General features: G+C 39.3%; 1 protein-coding gene and 1 long non-coding RNA gene across 6 annotated transcripts in view; one reads left to right on the top strand and one right to left on the bottom strand.

Moving 5' to 3' along the window:
* Positions 1-12,519, bottom strand: part of Hiw (MYC binding protein highwire) — a 506,468-nt gene that overhangs the window by 73,246 nt on the left and 420,703 nt on the right. The gene's annotated exons all lie outside the window — the stretch shown is intronic.
* LOC143357170 (uncharacterized) lies at positions 153-3,041 on the top strand. Its single transcript, XR_013082779.1, has 2 exons — positions 153-618; positions 2,313-3,041. It is a non-coding gene; the product is annotated as an uncharacterized LOC143357170 (long non-coding RNA).

The raw sequence follows: 12,519 nt of genomic DNA, 5'->3' as shown, positions 1-12,519 counted from the left end.
TTCGTCTCTCTGTTTCATTCGATCCACGGAACCGCCAATTACGAACTCCCTTCATCTCCCTCTGCCCAAGGCCGCAAGGAATTACGCGGTTGCGATACCCAACCGCGATCACCGGCTGGCTCCGGCTCCCTCGAAACTGCAATACCCTCGACGCTGGATCAGAAATTAATCTGGGACGAAACGGCGCCGGATAATCTACGGGAACGAGCATTGTCTCGGATGGTATCGGCTCTGGTCTTTTAAGGTTCTTGCGGGAGGTGACCTAGCTCTCGGCGCGCCTAGCTGTTTTGGAAGGCCGGGGAAAATGGAACAGGGACTTTATCTTCGACCGAGAAAATTCGTTTGCGTTTTAACGAGCCACGACCCCGTCTCGCTGTTTCACTTAGCCCGTGGATAGCCAAATTGGTCTTTCCCACGAGGAGACACCGCGGCGAAGATTCTCTTACACCGGGCAAGTTTAAGAGACTAGTTTCCTCGCTGAACATTCCTGCTGCGACGAACCTGACCGTCTTATACGGAGAGTCTGATTTAGGGTTCGTTGGGGATGGTTTTCAGTGAAATACGTGGTTAGAAATTGCATGCTGTACTCGAGGTGCTTAGATCTATAGATGACTAAAAGTAAGTATCTTATGTTGGTATATAAAGAGAACGAGTATTTGAAAATTCAGATTTTCAGCGATTTTTATTGTAATGCATATCGTGTATCGTATTACACGTTTTAAAACAACTGATTTTATCGAATAAATTACTGTGTGCCTTTATATTCTTAATAATTGTAAATTAAAATATTTAGAATCCGTCATTTTGACAGGACCCGTAATTGTAGCGTTTACAAGTGAATTGATCTTTCTCCGTCTCAACATTATTTTATTCAAATGAACTAGGAATGTACTTAAAATTAAGAATATGAATTCCTTAGTTTGATTTCTGATTGGAATTAGTTTTCTGTAATCTATTGGTCAATAGTCTTTCGACTGAATATATTAAGTCCAAGTCAATTGTGCGAAGCAGAATGTAAATGAAAGTGTATTTCCTCTTCTAATAATTTTAAGAAGTCCAGAATAATTTGCTACCGTCATTCAATTCTACTAATGTCTTTACAGTCTTGCATTTGACCAATTTTGTCATAAATGCGTAAAATCTGCAGTCTAATAATAAGTGTCATCATTCATTTACAAGTCAGAGTGCACATTTACAATGAAAATAAAATTCCTTTTTTCGCAAAGAAATGACGTTAAAGTGACTTTGGTGACCGCAGCCACAAAGAAAACTTGAAGTAGGTAAAACTATAGTAACTAGTAGAAGAAGACATTTTTAGAGTATTTTCGCTTCATAGTACCCATTTCAAAGTAAGTTTCCTTAAATTTTCGTTAAAAAATATTAATGTGTAGAAAGACGGTTGTCGATGAAGTGAGGGGACCTTTACAAAACTGTAGACAAAGCAGTTAGATTTATAACTCTGAAATAAAAAATAAGAACGGTTCCTTAAATCCAATACCTTCAGTTAAATATAGGAGTTTTAGAAAAATATGATTTTTTACTTTTGTAGTAACGGTTTATTACCGCTTCAAAGAAAAGCACGCTAAAAAACACGACATTATTTATTTATTGTTGCATTACAGAAGTAGAAAAAAATTGAACCTTATTTTTTATTTCAGAGCATCTACCAATAACAAACCACCAGTAACAAATCCACCTTTATTGTCTCCATTTTGTTGGAAGACCCTCACATTGTCGAGTACTGTCTGCAGGAATATTAAAACTAATATTACTCACATTAATAATTTGTTAGAAAATGTAAGAGAGTACAAGAATATGAACGAAAAAGAAATAGCGGTCGGATATGTATTAAGAGAAGCACTATAAAGTAGTCGTAATAATATTTCGTTCAATAAAATTAAAAAGAAGATATCCTAATAGATAAGATATCCTGTCTTTGTCTATTCATCACCCAGATTTTCGTCAACCCTTTGACGACGATGAGGTCCATGTATTTAGTTTAAAAAATTACAGCCAAATAATTTAAAGTGACCAAAGATCGGTATATACTTATACTTTTCCAGAACTGAAGGTTTCAAGATAGGGTTTACCTTTCTAGGGAATGCATTTCCAGTATTTCGAAAACTCCTCGTCCACAGGGGATTAAAATAAGGGTTCACTGTCACATATCAAACGCAGATTTGACCCTTGCAGGTCCTCGAAGGTTCCATTTCGACTGCCCCCACGGTTTCATCTAATTTCCATCATCCTTATTTTCTCGGGTGCTCTCTAGACCCCGAGACACCTTATCTCGTGGAAATTTATAATTCCAGAGTTGCTCCCGATTGGAGGGTCTCCAGCGTTCCTGCCGGTCGAGAGACCGTCGGTTCGAGTTCAAGGGTCGACATGGATATTTTTTCTCGTTCCACGCGTGGCACAGTGGTGCTCACGCCGAAGAGAGAGAGAGAGAGAGGGCAAGAGAGCTCGCACGTCTGATCTTCGCGAGGAAAATGGTGTTGGTTCGGTTCGGTCGACACCGAAGTCCCCCGAAAAGATATTCTTAATCTCTTTCGTTCTCTGGGCGTAGTCGGTGTATATCCGCGGCGAGACCAAACTATTCCACGAAGAATGTAAGAGGAGCAAATAGAGGCGGCTAGCTGGTGCGGGCTGCGATGCAGCTGTTGATGTTCAAACGGCTGTTGCCTTTTCTCGCTCTCTCGCTCTTCTCGCCGATCCTCGGTGAAAACCAGAAAAGTTCCAGCGGAAAAGGAAATAACGCGAGGAAAAAGGTCGCGGGGGGAACGCGAAAAAACATTGGACACCGCGGGAACGCAAGGAGCCGCGAAATGAATTTATTACCGCAGCTGAAATCCCATTGCCGATAGTATTGAACATATTGCTACAATCATACTAATTTATAGAAATGGTGACGAACCTGGTTTGGCTCAGATTTGTATCATACGTCGAAAGAAAATAAACGACTTTTAACCCCTTGCAGTCGGAGCTATTTTGTCTCGGTTGATTCGAACATTTCATTTGATCTAGAATGTTTTCGTCATATATATGTAATCTTTTTCATTTTCTCCACGTGAAATCGAATCTACATTGCAGCACACGTAAACGTTTAACAAATTATTAAATACAAGGACATTTTGTAATGCAATCATTGTTTTCAATTATTGTATAGTAATTTGTAGTTGTGTCTCTCAGGGGACAATCGAGTGAAAAAGATTAAACATAATATATCAGTGGCAAGTTTGTGTATAGTCGAAGATCGCATAAATGCATAAAATCCGCGGTGCAATTATGATCAGTAAAATTATCAATATTTGGTTTCATTATACGTATTATAACAAAGGTTTCAAAAGAAGCGTTCGATTAATATTGACGATGGTCTGAATTTTCGAATAATTTGATATTTAGTGTGGACGTTTGTATTTTATAGTATTAATGAGGATATTAACAATAGTTGAATCACACGCGTTGCGTGTAGTTGAAATTGAGGAAATGAATTTAGTTGAAAATGATATCTGTGATTATACTAAAAACATGGTTATTATTAACACATTATAATTACTGTGTCGAGCTCCTGAACCATCTATTATAATGTAACCGAAGAGAAATTGAATCATTTGCAATGTTTTGCTCATTTATTTTAAGACAGAATTGTGAAGAAGAATTTTCAGGGGTAATATTTCACTTGAAGTTTTCAATACTGACAGACAATGTTCATAAACATACAGCAATATTTATTACAATTCCTCGAGAAGTGAAGCATCTAACTCTTGAAGCATCTATTATAATACATTTGAATATAAACTGGACCATTTGTAATGTTTTATTCATTGATTTTAAGGCAGAGCTGTGAAGGGGGATTTCCAGTGGAAATATTTTGCTTAAAATTTTCGTTAAACGGAATATCTTCACAAAAATACAGCAATGCTTGTTAAAATTTCTGAAGGAAAAGCGACTAATACATTTAAAGACTGTGCAAATAGACGCACGAAAATGTTGTAAAATTAATTTAAAAAAATTTTTTAAATTCATTTTCTGTAGAATTCATGGTCTTGCCATTTTCATTTCCGTTAAGAACAATCGTCACTCCTTCCTGATAGTATGTAACACAATTTTCGTTCTGGAATTCCAATAATACCAAAGGAAGCTGTATGCGAGGAAAATATTCCCGAGGAAATACACGAAATCGTCCGGCGTGGAAATCACGAGAAGCTGCTTCGATATTGAACGGACCGCCATTAGGAAAAATGTAGCGCGAAAACGCTTTAGCCAACACGGCCACCGGAAATCCAGCATAGCCGAGAACAAACAAACGTGATATTTCTTCCACGACCAATTCCCCTCTGTCTCGTATAGTATGATTTTTCGCATTTCTTGGTATCAACTTACCCGAAGCGTTCAACCCACGTCGTATATGTCGTCAGGATACTTTACAATCTGTTATTTTTTAAGAAAGACCTTTTTCTAATCATTGATTGGGATTGAAACATCAGCACTGAACTCGTAAGATATTATACAAATTTGAAAGATCACAAGTATCATCAGGATATCAGGACACAGAGACAGCTGGAATCTACAAAGTCGTTGGACAACTAAAATTTCGGAGCTTTTGAAACCACCGAGACCATTGAAACTCTCGAAACATACATTAACCATGATACGATTAAAACCTTTGAGGTCCTTAAGGCCATCCTTACAGCCCTTGAAACCTCAAAAAAAAACCACAGGATCACCCCAGTCTTTTGAGAAACTATAGTTCTCCGTCATCGAAACATTTAAAAGCTACTAAATATGAATGTTATTCGCTTCGTTGAAATTGAAATGAAACTTTGCTTTTCTATCACCAATCATGATGTCAATCGTATTGAAGTGACAAAATCCTGTATCCACTTTTAAACGTTCAGTTTTGTCCCTATCTATATATGTATATGTCCAAAACACGGATCTAGCCAGGGACATATATCGGCTAGGAGACACTATTCTTTGATCCGCGCCAAACGTAGAAAAGGACAGCGAAGCTCTAGAGATAAGCGAGGTTTCTTCAGCTTCTTAGCCCTTCACGAGATATACCCCGCGGTAGTGGGGATAGTTCTGAGACTTTTATCGGCTAGGCATTTGGGACATATACAGGGTGGCCCACATAACTCTGAACAGCTCAATATCTCGAAAACTATGCCATCGATTTTAAAGTTCTTAGTCTTAAATTGCATGGAACTGAAGGGCCTTTCTGACTACATAAACGTGAAGTGGCCTCCCTTCCCCTTTAACGGGGGAGGGGAGGTACCTTTGTAATTTTAAATGGAACCCCCTATAAAATGTTACATATTTAGATTCTACCGGAAAAAACAAGTCAATTTTGTCTGAAACATTTTTTTGTCAGATACTTCCATGATGAGATATAACAGTTTGAAGTTTCGAGTTGTAGGTACTTGAAGCGCTCGGAAATAGCGTTATGGAATTATACGCGCTTCATAATTTAGAAAAGCGGCTTAGTAAAGCTTTCACTAATGAAAATAATAGTGCCAGTATTCTTGCTGCAATTACATTAAATCCTCATATTAGTCAACGTACACTTGCACAAACATCACATATTAGTCATTCATCAATTCAACGAATTTTGAAACGGCAAAAGTATCATCCATATGCCATGGTTTTATCACAAGAGCTTTCGATAGCAGATTACGATCACCGCGTAAGATTTTGTGAGTGGCTGCAGGGTGTTGTGGAAAACGACTTTTTGTGCAAAATACTTTTTTCCGATGAGGCCACTTTTATGAATTCAGGGCATGTAAATACACATAATCTGCTTTATTGGGCCGTGGAAAACCCAAATTGGATGCGATGTGTTTCCTTTCAACATCGATGGTCTTTAAATGTTTGGTGTGGCCTAATAAGAGATTTTGTGATTGGACCTTATTTTTTTCAAGAAACTGTAACATCTGCAAGTTATTGTGATTTCTTAAAAAATCAATTGCCTGCGCTTTTGGAAGATGTGCCACTGCACGTTAGAAGAGAAATGTGGTTCCAACAAGACGGCGCTCCTCCACATTTTGCAATCATCACCAGGCAATTTTTGAACGAAAAATTTGAGAACAAATGGATAAGTCGTGGGGGACCTCGTCAATGGCCTCCTCGATCCCCCGATCTAACACCATTAGATTTTTTCTTATGGGAATATGTAAAGGACAAAGTTATGTTTGAACCACCGACGACAAAAGAGGATATGAAACAAAGAATACGTGACGCTTGCGCTTCAGTGACTCCCGAAATGTTAAAAAATGTTAGATCAACTTTGATGTTTCGAGTAAATAAATGTTTACGAGCCCGTGGTGGACATTTTGAACATTTAATTTAAAGTACATTTTATTTCTTCACGAATAAGCAAAGGACTCAAGCGCGTATAATTCCATAACGCTATTTCCGAGCGCTTCAAGTACCTACAACTCGAAACTTCAAACTGTTATATCTCATCATGGAAGTATCTGACAAAAAAATGTTTCAGACAAAATTGACTTGTTTTTTCCGGTAGAATCTAAATATGTAATATTTTATAGGGGGTTCCATTTAAAATTACAAAGGTACCTCCCCTCCCCCGCTAAAGGGGAAGGGAGGTCACTTCACGTTTATGTAGTCAGAAAGGCCCTTCAGTTCCATGCAATTTAAGGCTAAGAACTTTAAAATCGATGGCATAGTTTTCGAGATATTGAGCTGTTCAGAGTTATGTGGGCCACCCTGTATAATGTAAACACTGTATCCGTCACACGTATTGTCGTAATTGGCTGAAGACAGTGGTGATTAAGACGATATAAGACGATGGCTCGGGACGGCTTTCGACGTATTGCGGACAAAGGTACCTATTCGGCTTGACATTGTTCTTGAGCCGGCTGAGAGTTTATGGGTGCCATAAAATTGCCTAGGAGGCCACAAAGTTGTCGACCGTGCAGCGATATTTTCCGTTGGAAAAGGATAGAATATGATAGAATATCGTTAATCCACTAAGCGGTATCGAGCGGACAACTTCAAAAGAAGAAGATTTTCTTGTTGCGGAAGGAACATCGTCGTCTTGTATCGAAAGAAAACTGTACATCGAGATTGTCATGAGGCAAATAACAATCTTTCCCCGCTCCGCTTTAACACTTTGACTGCCAAACTAGAAACCTCAAAAATTCCATAAAATCAAAGTAAGTTATTTAATGAAATAAAAATTGAAAATGATTAAATGTATGATTTCGAGTAGTCCTCCAATTTTCTTGCATTTTACAGATCCTAAACAAATTTGGTACGACGAATGTATTAACGTAAAAATTAATTTTAAAACCTGGACAAATAATTCTGTCACCCAGATATGGGTAACATGGCAGCCAACGTGTTAAACGCCGTGATTTGCCGGTAACTTTGCCCTCACCTGTGCCGGGGGGGCACCGGCCCGTACCCATGCCCGCCACGAGGCTTGCTGAACAGTACTGTTCTAAGACAATATCCGCGGGTATTATTAGCTGACGCGTCGCTGAGTATATCAGATCCCGTCCAATTACAACGTTCCGATATATTATATCCCACGTAAGCTGTTTTCAAAGACTACCCGGGCACCACCACGAGATGGAAAACGCGTTTACGGTCTAAGCCAGGACTTAATATAAGCCGTTGACCGGCTTCGCTAGTGATTTCGCTGCTCCGATAAGCTGATCGTACCAGCGGGAGACGTCCACCGGCGATCCTCGATCGATTTTACTACTATCCCACCGCAGATTAGGTCAGGGACCACAGAAACGGGTTAGAGTACGTATGGGCGACGGTAGCACGGCCGTATCTGAGTGATGAGATGATTGCCCTGCTAATGAAACCTGATAGAGAAGCTCGCTCCGACTGCCTTGTTGCGGATTATTCTGTCGCGGAACGCAATGGATCATGCCGTGATACCGTACACTTCCGTTTACTGTGAGACTCGATATAGACGCGGCCAGATGACACAGTCTCTCTCCCACGACTCGACGCACACGGTGCCCGAAAAACACTGGTGCACAAAGTACAGTAGCACCTCGGTAGTAGTTGCGTTACGTCATCTCGCGATAGCAAAAGAAGCGAAGGTCCAACGACATAGTAGAAGTGGGAGATTTCACACAGTCCATTGGCTACCTCGTTCACAGACTTTTTCAGTTCCGTTTCGTGCAACGATCGAGGTTCTACTGTACTATTTGACTGTACTCTCGGCTGGACTTTACAATTGCTCCACAAGTTTTTTTTTTTGGTGCTTAGTACACGTCATTCGTTTCAACGTCCTGAATACGAATACGACTTTCGGTTTTGGCGGAAATCACAAGTTTCCGAGACACTAGCAGAAAACTTTGATGCTGGCACATTCAATTCGAGCGTGTGTCCGTGACACAGGCATAAGCGAAAACTCGGACAGTTCTTCAGTTCTTCAGTTCTCGTCAGACTCATTCTTCTGCGAGATGCCTCTTTGAAATTGCGAGTTAGGAAGATTTTATATTACAAATTCAAATGTGGCTACGGAGGACAATGAGCTTCGTGAAAGATTCGACGTAATCGGTATTATCATTTCAGGCTTTATGGATAAGCGAAACGTTTCAAGGTACAGAACCAGGTGACACCGACCTGATCGTCGAACGACCGAAACTTTCCGGTCGAGTTTCTACCTCGGCCTGGCCACATACCGGGTGGCGCGTCCTTAATATCCACCAAATGTTCCTTACGAGCCGGTGTGTGTCACGTGTCGCCAAGATATTAGATCGCCGATCTAATGGACTTTTAAGCCAGAAGATCTCTCTATATAGGTTCACGTGTATCGCCTGAAATTCTTCCTCGTTCCCAGCAGCGATCTTTTCTTTTTAAGCAGAACGCGTGTATTGGTGGAAACTCGATCAAATGATAAAGCTGTACACAATTGGCGAGATCATTGTTTCCACCATTTTCGTTTCATTTTTTGATTCGGCTATATACAGGGTGGCCCATCTGAAGTTTTACTACTCTGTAACTATGTAAATACAATAGAAAGAAATGGCTGAATCTTCAGTTTAATGAGAGTCACTTTAATACTACTAATGCGTTCAGTTTAATACTACTTCCCTTTTAAAAGAATGTTGAGGACCTCCCTTCCCCCGCCAAAAGTTACCCTCAAAAATATAATAGGTACTAAAATATTAGTACCGCTATAACATTTAATTAAAATAAAAATGGAGTCGATATCTTCATGAGGGTCTGGGAAAACAGCTAGTAACATTTTAGTTGGTACACCTTGTATAGCCGTTGGTCATTTGTGGATAGTTCAGGTCTTAATCGAATTTGCCCTTTTCTATTTTCAATTGTTAGGTTTCTATTAAAGAAGTGACAATTTTATGGGAGTGGGGGGCACTTGTCTTTTACGTTTAAAAAATTATTAGTTCTTCAGCTTGATATTTGATAGTCGTAGTGACTGTTCTTGTTGAAGACTCGTGGATTAAAATTCCTGCAATCAAGTGGAAGGTTTCCTCGTTGGTTTCGACGATTCCACCCACGGTCGGCAAAATGACGAAACGTTTGCCAGTCACGTGTTGACGATCTCCAGGCAGTCTAAGTGCAGAGTAAAAGAAAGAATGGCGAGACCGAGAAACAGGATGTCGCCGCGGCGAACGCGTTTATACGCAAAGCAAGTGCGAAAACCTCGGCCCGCGATAATTATAAATATGAACCAGAAAACGATGTTCCAGAATTCCAAAAATAATATCAACACTCGACCTGCTCGTTTCCATGCTTTTATCGGGAAATTGCGATCACAACGAGCTTCGACAATTATGCCAATCTCTCGATTAGCACTTTTGTGCGCTAGATTTCGGTATAACACAATCAAAAAATTGTTTAAAAATATATATACAGTATTTTATGTGCTAATAAATGTACCTGTCTCGAGCAAGACAATTTTTTGTATAGTTACTGCTTCATAAAATACATATACACACTTTTGAATAGTTTCTTGATCGTACTATATGAGAGTCCCTTATGTAGTAACTCGTTACTTGATGCGTTATTTGATGTGTTTGGTGAGCAGTAGTTTGTTTCTTTGTTTGACCTATATTTCTGGCAAAAACATCAGCATTCATTTCAATTCTGTGGTATTTAATTATGCTCGCTGTATTATGTTCTCGTTAGGACGCGAATGTTTTGTACATCTCTCGCAGGAACATTACAGTTCGTTTTAATTTTGTAAAATTTCATAAAATCTAATGCTATTTAAATTTGTTTTTTCTTTTCTCCGTTACGGTAAATCAAGTAATTCGAGAAGTTTTGTAAATGTATAGAAATGAAACTTCTTAAAATCTATTTAATTTGAAATTAGTTTAAACACCGTTTAAAGGATTAAGGAAATAGAATTACAGTTTTGCAAATTTTACACATGTTGCAAATTTTAACGATTTAATGTTGACTCATTGCAAATGTATGTACTGTGCGTGTCGCACAAGAAGTCTCGTGAAAGGAATATGGGGCTGATTGGCTAGAGTCGAAGGGACACGCCTCTAGCTGCTCTATTGGCTAAAGCGGTCACACATACTATATAGCGTGTGACGTCGAAGCCTAAGCATTGGCCTACCGAAGCGTTAACGGTGGGGATAGGCGAAGCGAGCGACTGCCCCCTTTGCCCTTGTGCCGTCCTAGTAGACTTCTTGTGAGGCACGGACCAGTACTTGAAGCCACTTAGTGGACTAAACTAATTCTTCTAACATCTAAAAAAAAATTCAAGTCGTTTGGTACAATTTTAAACAAATTATTAGGTTTTGGGGGGTGCCTACTTAATTTTGCCCCCGACTGTGAATGCAGTCTATTGTCCGTATAAGCTAGAAGATTTTCCTTTTAGAGAGTGTAAGCTAATTGTCACTTTCGGAGGATTTGATTTCATCAAACTGAAATAAATTCGATTGACTCGGACTTAGTATGGCCGGCTTAGGCGAGGCAGAGTTAATCGGGAAATCTGAATCACCCTGTATCGACAAAGAGGCGAATTCCTTTATTACGACTCATTGCCGGGGTCTCGAGTACTTTGCAGACGGCGTATCGGCTGGAGCAACTCGTGGCCCAGCTCTCTCTCTCTCTCTCTCTCTCTCTCTCTCTCTCTCTCTCTCTCTCTCACACTCACTCTCTCGCTTCACCATTGAAATCTAAATATACACCATTATATTAATAGCGTATGGTACGGCGATGGCAGAAGGGCCGTTTCATACGCCCGCGATGCACCGCCGATGCTTTCGGCCAAATGCAGAAAACCGCATTCTCCTGGCGCTACGCGTCCCTCCCCATTTCCAGGACGTGCCTCGCCGGCTGGAAAATGCGTCGCGAGTTGCTTACACGGTTGGATCGTCCCCTCGAGCAATATTTTCCCGCGAAATTTTTGCGAATGCAACACTACACCTCGCTACGACTTCTCCCAGCCGACGAACCTGCAACAGTTTGTCACATTTTTCTCCTATCGTTCTGGGGTTGCACAAAATAATGGGAAAACCTTGTATACTTAAAAGATTATTTAGTAGGACATGACAGATTTGGTATTTACAGTGAGTAATCAAATTATTAGTGGTATAATTTGATGTATAAGTAGGTACAACTACTCAAGTTGACGTCTTTATATTGTAACTAGACTGCGGAGCTTCATACAAAAATGAAAATTTTGTACATCGAAGACACATAGGCTGCGTGAGAGCTTATGTTTCTTTCCTTAACAACTCGGACAAATTTCAAATAATATAATTGTATTTTTAAAATCGTCTGATATTTTCACTATTTTGTGTTTCAACTACTTATTTGTGTCATGAATGCATAAAATCTGCAGTATAATTTTAACGGGAAATTTTTAAATCACAGCTCATTTATGAATTATTATTATTTTTGTATGAAGTATTGATGTTTCTAAATTGTAAATACAAACATTTACATATTGTAATACATTATCCTCCACGTGCACCATGAATATAATTTTCGCATTGTGGCTCTACTAATTTGATCACCAGACTGCAAAACTTTATGCATTTATGGCTGTTAAAAATTTTCAAAAATTCAATGTTGAATATTATTCGAATGTATTTGTTGAATATTATTTGAAAAAACATCGTCTTGAAAGGGTGCAGTCTTGTTTCATTGTTTCAAGATGACTCTCCCTTAGCCGACAATCATCGTGGTTTAAACATGATCAATGTACAATATCGTGACAAATAATCTTGCAAGTACAGCACGTGAATCATAAATATTGTTTCCATTATATTATCTAACCCCTGTAGCTATTTTCGGTGAATAATATCTGGAACGTTATCGCGAACAGTTTCATTGTTTCGTGACTCATGCACACTACAGTTAAAGAGTATTTGTCCACTGGTCTCGTTAAAAATCATTACTGCTTTCCAGCGAAGAAAGTTCAAAAACTGTTGACCACGAATAGTGCACCGATAATTAAGAACAATAGACTGTGGTGTCTCTTATTTTTCCGTTTTCTTTGGATTCTAATCGCTAATATTTCTCAGTGATAATGTGTCAAGCCATTGA

Source organism: Halictus rubicundus, chromosome 9, assembly GCF_050948215.1.
Source record: "Halictus rubicundus isolate RS-2024b chromosome 9, iyHalRubi1_principal, whole genome shotgun sequence".
Lineage (NCBI taxonomy): Eukaryota > Metazoa > Arthropoda > Insecta > Hymenoptera > Halictidae > Halictus > Halictus rubicundus.
This window is presented reverse-complemented; position numbering and strand designations above follow the sequence as displayed.